The sequence below is a fragment of the Pseudonaja textilis genome, chromosome 1, assembly GCF_049901715.1.
Source record: "Pseudonaja textilis isolate UNSWEBS1 chromosome 1, rPseTex1.2, whole genome shotgun sequence".
NCBI lineage: Eukaryota > Metazoa > Chordata > Lepidosauria > Squamata > Elapidae > Pseudonaja > Pseudonaja textilis.
Window position 1 is genome coordinate 154,658,015 of NC_141990.1, and position 8,828 is coordinate 154,666,842.

The 8,828-nt window shown below is 35.7% G+C and overlaps 1 long non-coding RNA gene across 47 annotated transcripts in view; it reads left to right on the plus strand.

The window, feature by feature from the left end:
- Positions 1–8,828, plus strand: part of LOC148127878 (uncharacterized) — a 58,111-nt gene that overhangs the window by 32,854 nt on the left and 16,429 nt on the right. For 8 of the 47 annotated variants that reach the window (XR_015744723.1, XR_015744732.1, XR_015744795.1 and 5 more), the window contains exons 1-4: positions 477–604; positions 3,408–3,468; positions 3,562–3,652; positions 8,683–8,776. This is a non-coding gene — a long non-coding RNA (uncharacterized LOC148127878). Of the gene's footprint in view, positions 1–476; positions 670–840; positions 1,291–1,418; positions 3,212–3,407; positions 3,469–3,543; positions 3,653–8,682; positions 8,777–8,828 lie in introns of those variants that run through there. The other 39 variants (XR_015744803.1, XR_015744859.1, XR_015744852.1 and 36 more) reach the window with 21 other exon arrangements.

Below are 8,828 nucleotides of genomic sequence, written 5' to 3' on the forward strand. Positions count from 1 at the left end.
GTAATTTACCATATCTTTTGTTACCTTATAACTGGTCTGTCTTTTCATGAAATTTTCTTCATTAGAGTTAAGTGTCTTTAATTTTCATTTATTTTGTATTCTAAAGCATTATTTAAGAATAAATAAACAGCTCTTTTCAGATGTTTTGAATTCTTTTTCCTTTGATAATATTAAACATGCAGACTTTAATCCAGGGGTCACCAACCTTTTCGATCTCAAGGACCACCAAACTCATACTTTTAAATCCCGAGGACCACTAATACGAATTTTTTAAAAAAGCTAATATATTCTTCCTTTTAACTGCTAGTGGTAGTGTGACTTGATTGGGTGGGGGGGTTGGCTGTGTTCTGATTGGGTGGGGGTGTGTTCTCATTGTTTGGGGGTTTGGCTGTGTTCTGATTGGTTGGGGGGTTGGCCGTGTTCTGATTGGCTGGAGGCGTGTTCTGTTCAGGTGGGGGCTTGGTTGTGCTCAAGTTAGTCTTAGTTGCTGGGGGAATTTGAGCTGGTGAGCTGTGATCCTGCTGTTTGGCTTCGAGTTCGTGGTCGTGCCGCATCTTCATGGTGGCTGTCAGTTCGCTTCATGTATGGCTCGGAGGGGTTTGAAGTGGGTAGTGATGCAGCTGCAGTGCAGCTTCTGGTCCGTGGTCGTGTCTCATCTTCTGTGTGGGTGTGAGCCTGCTTTCTACGTGGAAGTGTGGTGGTGGCATCTTGTGTGGCCCTCATGGGTGTGGTTCTGGTGTCATTCTTCATGTTAGGTACTCATCTGTTCATGAGGGCGGGTTTCCAAACGGCTGGTAGGCAGGAGGTGTCATCTCGTTTGTTCATGGTGTGTGGGCGTTTTTCTATCTCTATGGCTTCTCTGATTATTCTGCTGTTGAAGTGTTCGGTTTTGGTGATAGTTCTGGTATTTTTAAAGTCAATCTCATGTCCTGTGGCTTTGACGTGTTGGACCAGGGAAGAGGTCGTTTCTTCTTTTTTGATTGAGTTCTTATGTTCTTCAGTGCGTGCACTTATTCTTCTGTTAGTTTGTCCAATGTGTGTGTGTGTGTGTGTGTGTGTGTGTGTATGTATGTATGTATGTATGTATGTATGGCATTCAGCTTTGTTCGGGTATTTTCCCACATCATTGTAGTTGTGCTTTTAAAGTTGTAGCAACGTTTCGGCAGAATCTCATCTGCCATCATCAGGCTTCTGTATAATGTACAGTGGAACTTCTTTAAGTTCCACTGTTCTTTAAGAACTCTTCTTTACTACTGCCTCCTCTTCCACCAGCACCACTTCTTTCTCTGGGTCAGGTGACTCTTAACTAACTGATCATGCTAAGGCAACTCAGGATGCTACCGCTGCGGCGGCTTTGCCTGCGTCTCCGAGGCGTCGATGTTGGCAGCGAGGGGTGGGAGAGTGGAGAGCTGCGCATGGCTCTGTCTCCCTTTCCTGTCCTGCCTGCACATGGGCGAGGGGGAGGAAAGAGAGAGAGCCAGGAGCAATTCAAAGCTAGAAAACTAATGGGGAGAGCTAACAGCGGGTGCTGGGGGGGGACTGCTGTTGCCACCACCGAGTGTAGGAGCTGGTTGGCGCGTGCATCTCAGGGACCTGACTCTAGGGTCCCTTGGAGAGCTGGGAGGCATGACAACTGCATGGCCCAGATTAATTGTTTTTTGGGGGGCATTTCTTCTGCGGCCCACGAAAATTTTTCCACAGTTGGCAACCGCTGCTTTAGTCTGCTTTTCGTTATGCTGAGAAAAGCTTCAACTTGACATGAAAGACTTATTAAATATTTTCAGGGTGGTACTTCCCTTTGGCAAATTGGATGATCCTACACAGTTAAAATATGTCACCTGTAATGAAAAGCTCTTTTGTTGCAATTCAGAACTATGTAATATTGAGTTACTGTATTCCCTTCAAAAATGTTTCTTAAAGGTTTCTATACTAGATGGTGAACATTTCTTTAGAAATAGAGGGTGATATCTGCAATTCATGTTGAGCAATTTTAAAATGTCTCAAGAATGTCCTGTGTGAGGGATTGACATGATCTTTCAAAGAGGAGCTGAGCACAGGCACTTAGCTGGAGTAGTTACTTAATCTTTGTTTCTGAGTGGGAGAAATGAGTTGTGCTACATTAAAAGAACAGTAAACCTTCTACCTTCTTGGCTGGTGTGAGATAGATAGCTAATGTTACATTGGCTTCTCAATCAATGTAACCTGGGATAGCTAGCTTGACTGATCCTGTGTTCTAAATAGCAAGTTGCCAAACTGTGAAAAGATAAATCTATAACAAGATGCTTAAATAATCAGTCTATTTCCCCACCCCCACCCCAAATAGTGCATAATTGGCCATACTCTTGAAGGTTTGAGAAGCTGAGATACATTTATGCAATGGTCCTATCTATATTTATTTTTTAGTATAGCTGATCTCCCCTTTGAAGGCCAGAAAGCAAATGGCAAATAGAAGTTCCCACTTGCTACCTCAGCCCAGTTTTATCAGTGCTACTGTCTGGCAGCAGCTCAACAAGAGATGCTAGAGCAGTGATACCCAAGAGGGAATTAAAATAATAATTAAAAAATCCCTTAGGCACTTGTATGTCAGAGGGGGGTCCATTGGTTGTTTTCTTGCATATTTCTCCTTACCCAAGCTTAGTATCATCTTCAGTTCTTGTCCTGATGATCTTACCTAGTTTGGTAATGAAATACCTGCAAGAAAACAACCAAGAGCACCAAGGATCCCTCATTTGATCTCTGAGCTACAAATACCTTCATGTATGAAGGCTAACGGAGTAGGAGAATTCGATTGAGAATGGGGATTGAGGATTATGTTTATTCTCAATTCAGAGTGATCTTTGGAAATGGCTACCAATGTCCACAACAATTGCATGATCTTTGATGACTCCTGGGGCCAAGTCTTTTGTGACATGTATTGGGCAATGCAGGATGTGCTGGAAGCTTCTGAGAACTGTAATTACTAATATTGGGACAGTATGGAAATAGTGTTTGGGATCAGAAAATGAAAGGAAATAAAAATAAACAAAAAATGACAGCATGAGATGCCTTTGAAGAATCATGCCAGATTCAGAGGTCCTTCAGACACACCTTGTAATTTATCAACTATTAACCTTCATGGAGTCAAAATGCTGCTATTGTGATGCCATATGTTTTAATTATGCATCATACATAAGTTTGGATTTTTTCCTAATGTTTTTAAGTTGTAAGAAATGTAATTTTCTTTATCTATTTTCAAAAGGTCCTTTCATTATTTTTGATAATAAACTGTTGGAAATGTTTGAGGCAACTCATATCAATATTGCAATCAAAATACTGTATTTTGATATGAAATACTATTTAGGTATTTCATGTTGCTTTCCTTCCTTTTGTAGTTTTCTATTACTGAACTAAAGCTATATTGTTTGTAGATTTTTATTAGAAATACATCACAATCGGGACTGTTGGCTTTCAAACAGTGAAAATGTTCAGGTTTGCATTGTTTTTTTACCTACTTTGCACTCACAATTATTTTTTTGAACATGACTTTGAAAATCTAATTTTCAGTCAATATTGTCATTACAGATATGAATGAAAAGGGAAGGAATGGAAACCAAACACATGATGACATGGGAATGACGGACAGTGCACATTGACAGGAGAAAAATCTACTTCAGTAAGTAAACATATGTACACTAAAATTGTTTTCTTGTTTTCTTAGTTTCATGACATTTGATTCATAGAGTGATTAATTTGTTATTTCTTCATTTTATTACTATCTTAATATACACTTGTAGAAGAAAGACATATAATGTGATATTAATGTGAATAGAGAAGAATGTCAATATGACTAAGGTTTGTGGAGCGATGCAAAAACAGGAAAAATATGAATAATAGTTTCAAGCAATAAAAGCAAGTGGAACTTGTCATCAACATTCATAATTTTGCTGGTCATCATTCAGAGAAGCTGGCTATTTCATACATTTTAAAATTTATAAAGGAAAACAATAGTCCAGGAATTTAGTTCAAACCCAAGTTATATTAGTGTTTAGACTTTCTTCAGACAGAATACAATGCCATATAATTCAACTCTGAAATGCATTACTTTATACATTTTTTGAACATAAATATCTTTAGTAAAAATAACCAACATAGCTTGTTTAAGAAGGCATGATCTTTATTCAGGCTATACTGTGTTTTAAAGAACAATATGAAATGTTGCATTCCATCATGTTCACCATTACTGAGATTTGAGTTATGAGAATAAGGAGTTGCTGCTGAAGGCAATAGTTCAAAAGCTCTGTCAAAATCAGAACAGGTATCTCATTAAACAATTATCTACTTCCTGGAACATGGAAGAAGCCTGGCTTTTCACAAAACCAGTTCAAAATGTAGAGTTGAAAAGCAAATACATTTGTAGTCAACCATGAAGTTACTATTTTTAATAACACCTATGAGCAATGAGACAGTGATATGAGTTATTAATTAATCTCCAACAAATTCTCCAGAAGAACCCCAGCCAGCCACAAACATTTTTATAAATTGCAACACCATAGAGAACCAGTCTTTTTTTTTTTGAAAACAGTTTTATTAATTTTAACAACAAACAAAAACACATAAAACATAAAAACATCATCCTTTCCTTCATGAGTTTACAGACAGTGTGTCGGTTGGTTTACCACTTTTTTTTGTGCATCCATTTCATAGTCTCCATTGTAGTTATATTACATAATAGCTTATATTATCAATCAACAATTATATAGCCTGATATCATTATTAAACAATCATTTGACTATAATTTTATTGATTCATACTTTAACGAGATAACTAATTTACTTAATTTATTTTATAGCAAATCATAAAGTCATACCAAGTCTAGCTTAATAAAATTTTATAAAGATAGTATCAAAGAAAAAAAAGAAATATGTATTCATTGTTTCCTAAAGTTCTAAATATTCTATTATTGTATTTTATTATCTAGCCATTGATAAAAAAGGTCCCAAACTTCATAGAATTGTTTATCTTCTTGTTCTCTAATTTCAAACGTCAATCTACTCATGTCAGCACATTCCAATATTGTCTTAATAATTTCTTCCTGTGATGGTATTTTCTCACTCTTCCAATTTTTAGCAAATACAATCCTAGCTGCTGTTAATACATTTACAATAAAATATTTCAAATTTTTATTGTATGTATCAGGTAAGATTCCCAATAAAAAAATCTCTGGTTTTAAATCTATACGTTTCTTTGTCATTTTTTCCAACCATATGCGAATTTTAGTCCAATATTTTCTAGTGTCCTCACAAGTCCACCACATATGGTAATATGAACCAGGTATCTGATGACATTTCCAGCATTTTTCAGATTTATTCTTGAACATTCTTGCTATTCTTGTCGGGGGAAAATGCCACCTGTAAAACATCTTATACAGATTTTCTTTATATGTTGTTGACATTGTCATTTTATAATTTTGAGACCACAATTTTTGCCATTTCTCTAAATCAATCCCATATCCAAAATTCTTCCCCCAAACAATAATAGTTTCTTTAACTTGTTCTTCCTCTAGTTTAATTTCCAGTAAATAACCATATAATTTTTTAATCACTTTTTCATCAGTACCTGTCAAAATCTTATTTAAGTCAGTCAATTTATCATAGAATCAATCTGTTTTAGAATTTTTAACATACCTTGAGTGTATTTGCACATATGAAAACCAATTCATCTTTATACCTTGTTCTTCTAGATTTTGCATCATTTTAAGTTCACCCTTTTCATCCAATATTTCCCCATATCTAACTGTTTGTTCCTTCTTGTATATTATAGGATAAGAAAAAGCTTCAATAGTTGATAACCAAACTGGGATTTTTCAAATAACATTGTCTCTTAATTTTCTTCCAGTTTAACCATAAAGACTCCCGTATATAATGCCTTCTAAAATAGCCCTGCGATTTAGTTCCCTTATACCACAGAAAAGCATGCCAGCCCAGTAATAAATCATGTCCTTCTAGTGTCAACATTCTAGTCTTTCTTAATGTTATCCATTCTTTGGCCCACATCAGATTTGCAGCTTGATAATACAACTCCCAATTAGGAAGGCCGAATCCTCCTCTAGTTCTAGCATCTTGTAAAAGTTTTAATTTTATTCTCGCTTTCTTGCCTTGCCATATATACTTCAACACAATTTTATTTAAGTCTTCAAAATAATCTTTGCCAAGCCTAATTGGTATTGTTTGGAACAGATATAAAATTCTGGGTAAAATATTCATCTTGATTGTTGAAATTCTGCCTATTAATGACAGTTGTAGGTTTTCCCATTTCTTCAGATCAAGTGCTATCTGCTATTTGAGTTTAATATAGTTATTCTCTTTCAATGTAGTACATCTTGACGTCAAATATATCCCCAAATACTTAACCTTATTCGTGACTTGAATTTTCAATAGGTCTGCCAGTTCTTCTCTTTGTCTTAATAACATGTTCTTTGTCAGGATCTTTGTTTTATCTTTATTTATTTTCAAACCAGCCATTTCACCGTATGTCTCTATCTTTTCCAATAGTTTTAAAGCTGTCTCTAGAGGATCTTCCAGAATGAAGAACAAATCATCCGCAAAGGCTTGTAGTTTAAATTCCTTCTTTTTGATTTTCATTCCTTTTATATTTTGGTCCTCTCTAATATTTCTATTCAACACTTCCAAAGTCAATACAAATAGCAAAGGTGATAATGGACATCCTTGTCTTGTGCCTTTTCTTATGTTCATAGAGTCTGTAAGTTCTCCCTCTATCATTACTTTTGCTGTTTGCAGTCTTTATGGCCTTGTATACAGAGACATGCTAATTATAGTAAAGTAACAAGGTTATTGTTTGCAGGAAAACCTTATTTCACTGTCTATTCCATGTGTAGCCTGTGGCAAATCCAGCCTTCTCAAAGATAGGAAACAGTCAGCAGGTATAACGGAGGAAAAAGAAGTAATTCAATCGTTGTGTTTATGGTTAAGGACTAAGAAATACTTGTAGTGCAGGGTGCATCAACGTGTCAAGTTTCACTTTACTGGCATACAGATAAGAGACTTGTTATGCAGAGTTGCCTTTATGGGGACATAGGGAACAGTTTTATCTGTATTTCAAAGGTTTCTCTTTAATTACAGATTGGAGGCTGCGTCTCCCTAACCTGTCCATGATATCTTCTATAGTTGTTGATTGTACCTTGTTTCTTTCTTTTTAACCTTTTTAAAAATCTCTTTTGATACATTATTAATTTCCTTTCTGAATTTATGCATTTGCATTATTTTCTTTCTGTGTTGCTCTTTTTCTGTTACTATTAAAGAAAATAAAAAATATTAATAAAAGTAACTATTGAAATTAATAATAAAGCTGAGAAAACCAAGGGAGGGGAAAAATTATGGAGAAAATGTTAAAATAGTAATAAGATGTGGAACAGAACATGAAGATGAATATGAAAGTGAGTTTGTGTCTGTATGGAGAAGTAATAACCTGGGATCATGCTATTCTCAAAAAAAGATATTTTATTTGTATTATTTTTTTGTGAAAACCCAAATAAAATTTATATTAAAAAAGTTGAAATTATGAAATTATATTGAAATTATGCTAAAACATTCTAAATGTAGCCTTAAAATTGTACCATAGCAAACCTCGATCTGGATAGATGCCTTTTTTAAAAAAATGGCTGCTCATTTTTTAAAAAAAATTGAGCTTTGCAATATCCGTATATGTTACGTGGAAAAAATTGGAGAAGATAAAATTTACAGGCATATTCTTATCATCTGTTTTTGTGCAAATTATGAATGAAACCACTACTCCAAAGTTACAATTCCTCTTTTGGGGGATGTCATTGTGCTGGTGTTTGATAAAATGGCACACTTTAAGAACAAATGGTGAACAATGTAATATGTCAACAACAATTACCTTCTAACAATGCCTGAAAAATGTATCATGTTAAAAAGATTGTATTCCTGCCTGCTGTTCCAAGGTGAAGCAAAGGAATGCAGAGACATCCAGCCCAGTGGTGGGATTCAAATTTTTTTACTACCGGTTCTGTGGGCATGGCTTGGTAGGCATGGCAGGGGAAGGATACTGTAAAATCTCCAGTCAGAGTGGGGATTTGTTGGTTCTCCCAGCTACACAAAATTTCCGCTACTGGTTCTCCAGAACTGGTCAGAACCTGTTGAATATCACCCCTGATTCAGCCCCCGGAGATGGGGACTGTTACCCAGACAATTTGTTAGCACCTAATTGGATGCTATTTGATAACCAAGGGGGTGGATGGGAACAAGGGAAGTTAACCATATGTTTTGGGTGCAAAAATCTCAGATCCAGCTTTGCTTCTTCTGTAAAGTATATGTTTGGCTAACCATGGGCCTGAGAGTCTTTTTTTCCTAACTGACCAAGTTGGAACATATATAGTGAACACTTCTGGATTCATAGTTGGTTTTCCTTAACGGTACTCATTCCAGGCAAAGAATGTATTACTTTAATGCAATGACGTATAATCATTGTTAGAACAAAATGTTACTTCTCTGCTCACTTTTGTCCAACCATAGGAAATCTGCAAATCAATGATGTCAGTTCTTGATTTTGCAAAAGATTGGCCTGAAGGCAACCTCCAAACATAAACTGAAAGATTTTTGTCTAAGGAATGCAAATAATACATTGTTTGGAAACATTCTATTCTTGAATTAATTCTATCCACAGGAATGCTGGACTAAAGGTGGCTCATGACTGAAGGAAATGCCACATTTCATATTGTAAAATCTGTTGGAAGCTACCGGCAAGAATATCAACAAAGGTGAATATGATTACTTTGCAAGTTCATGTGAAAGACAAACCTTAATATTAAT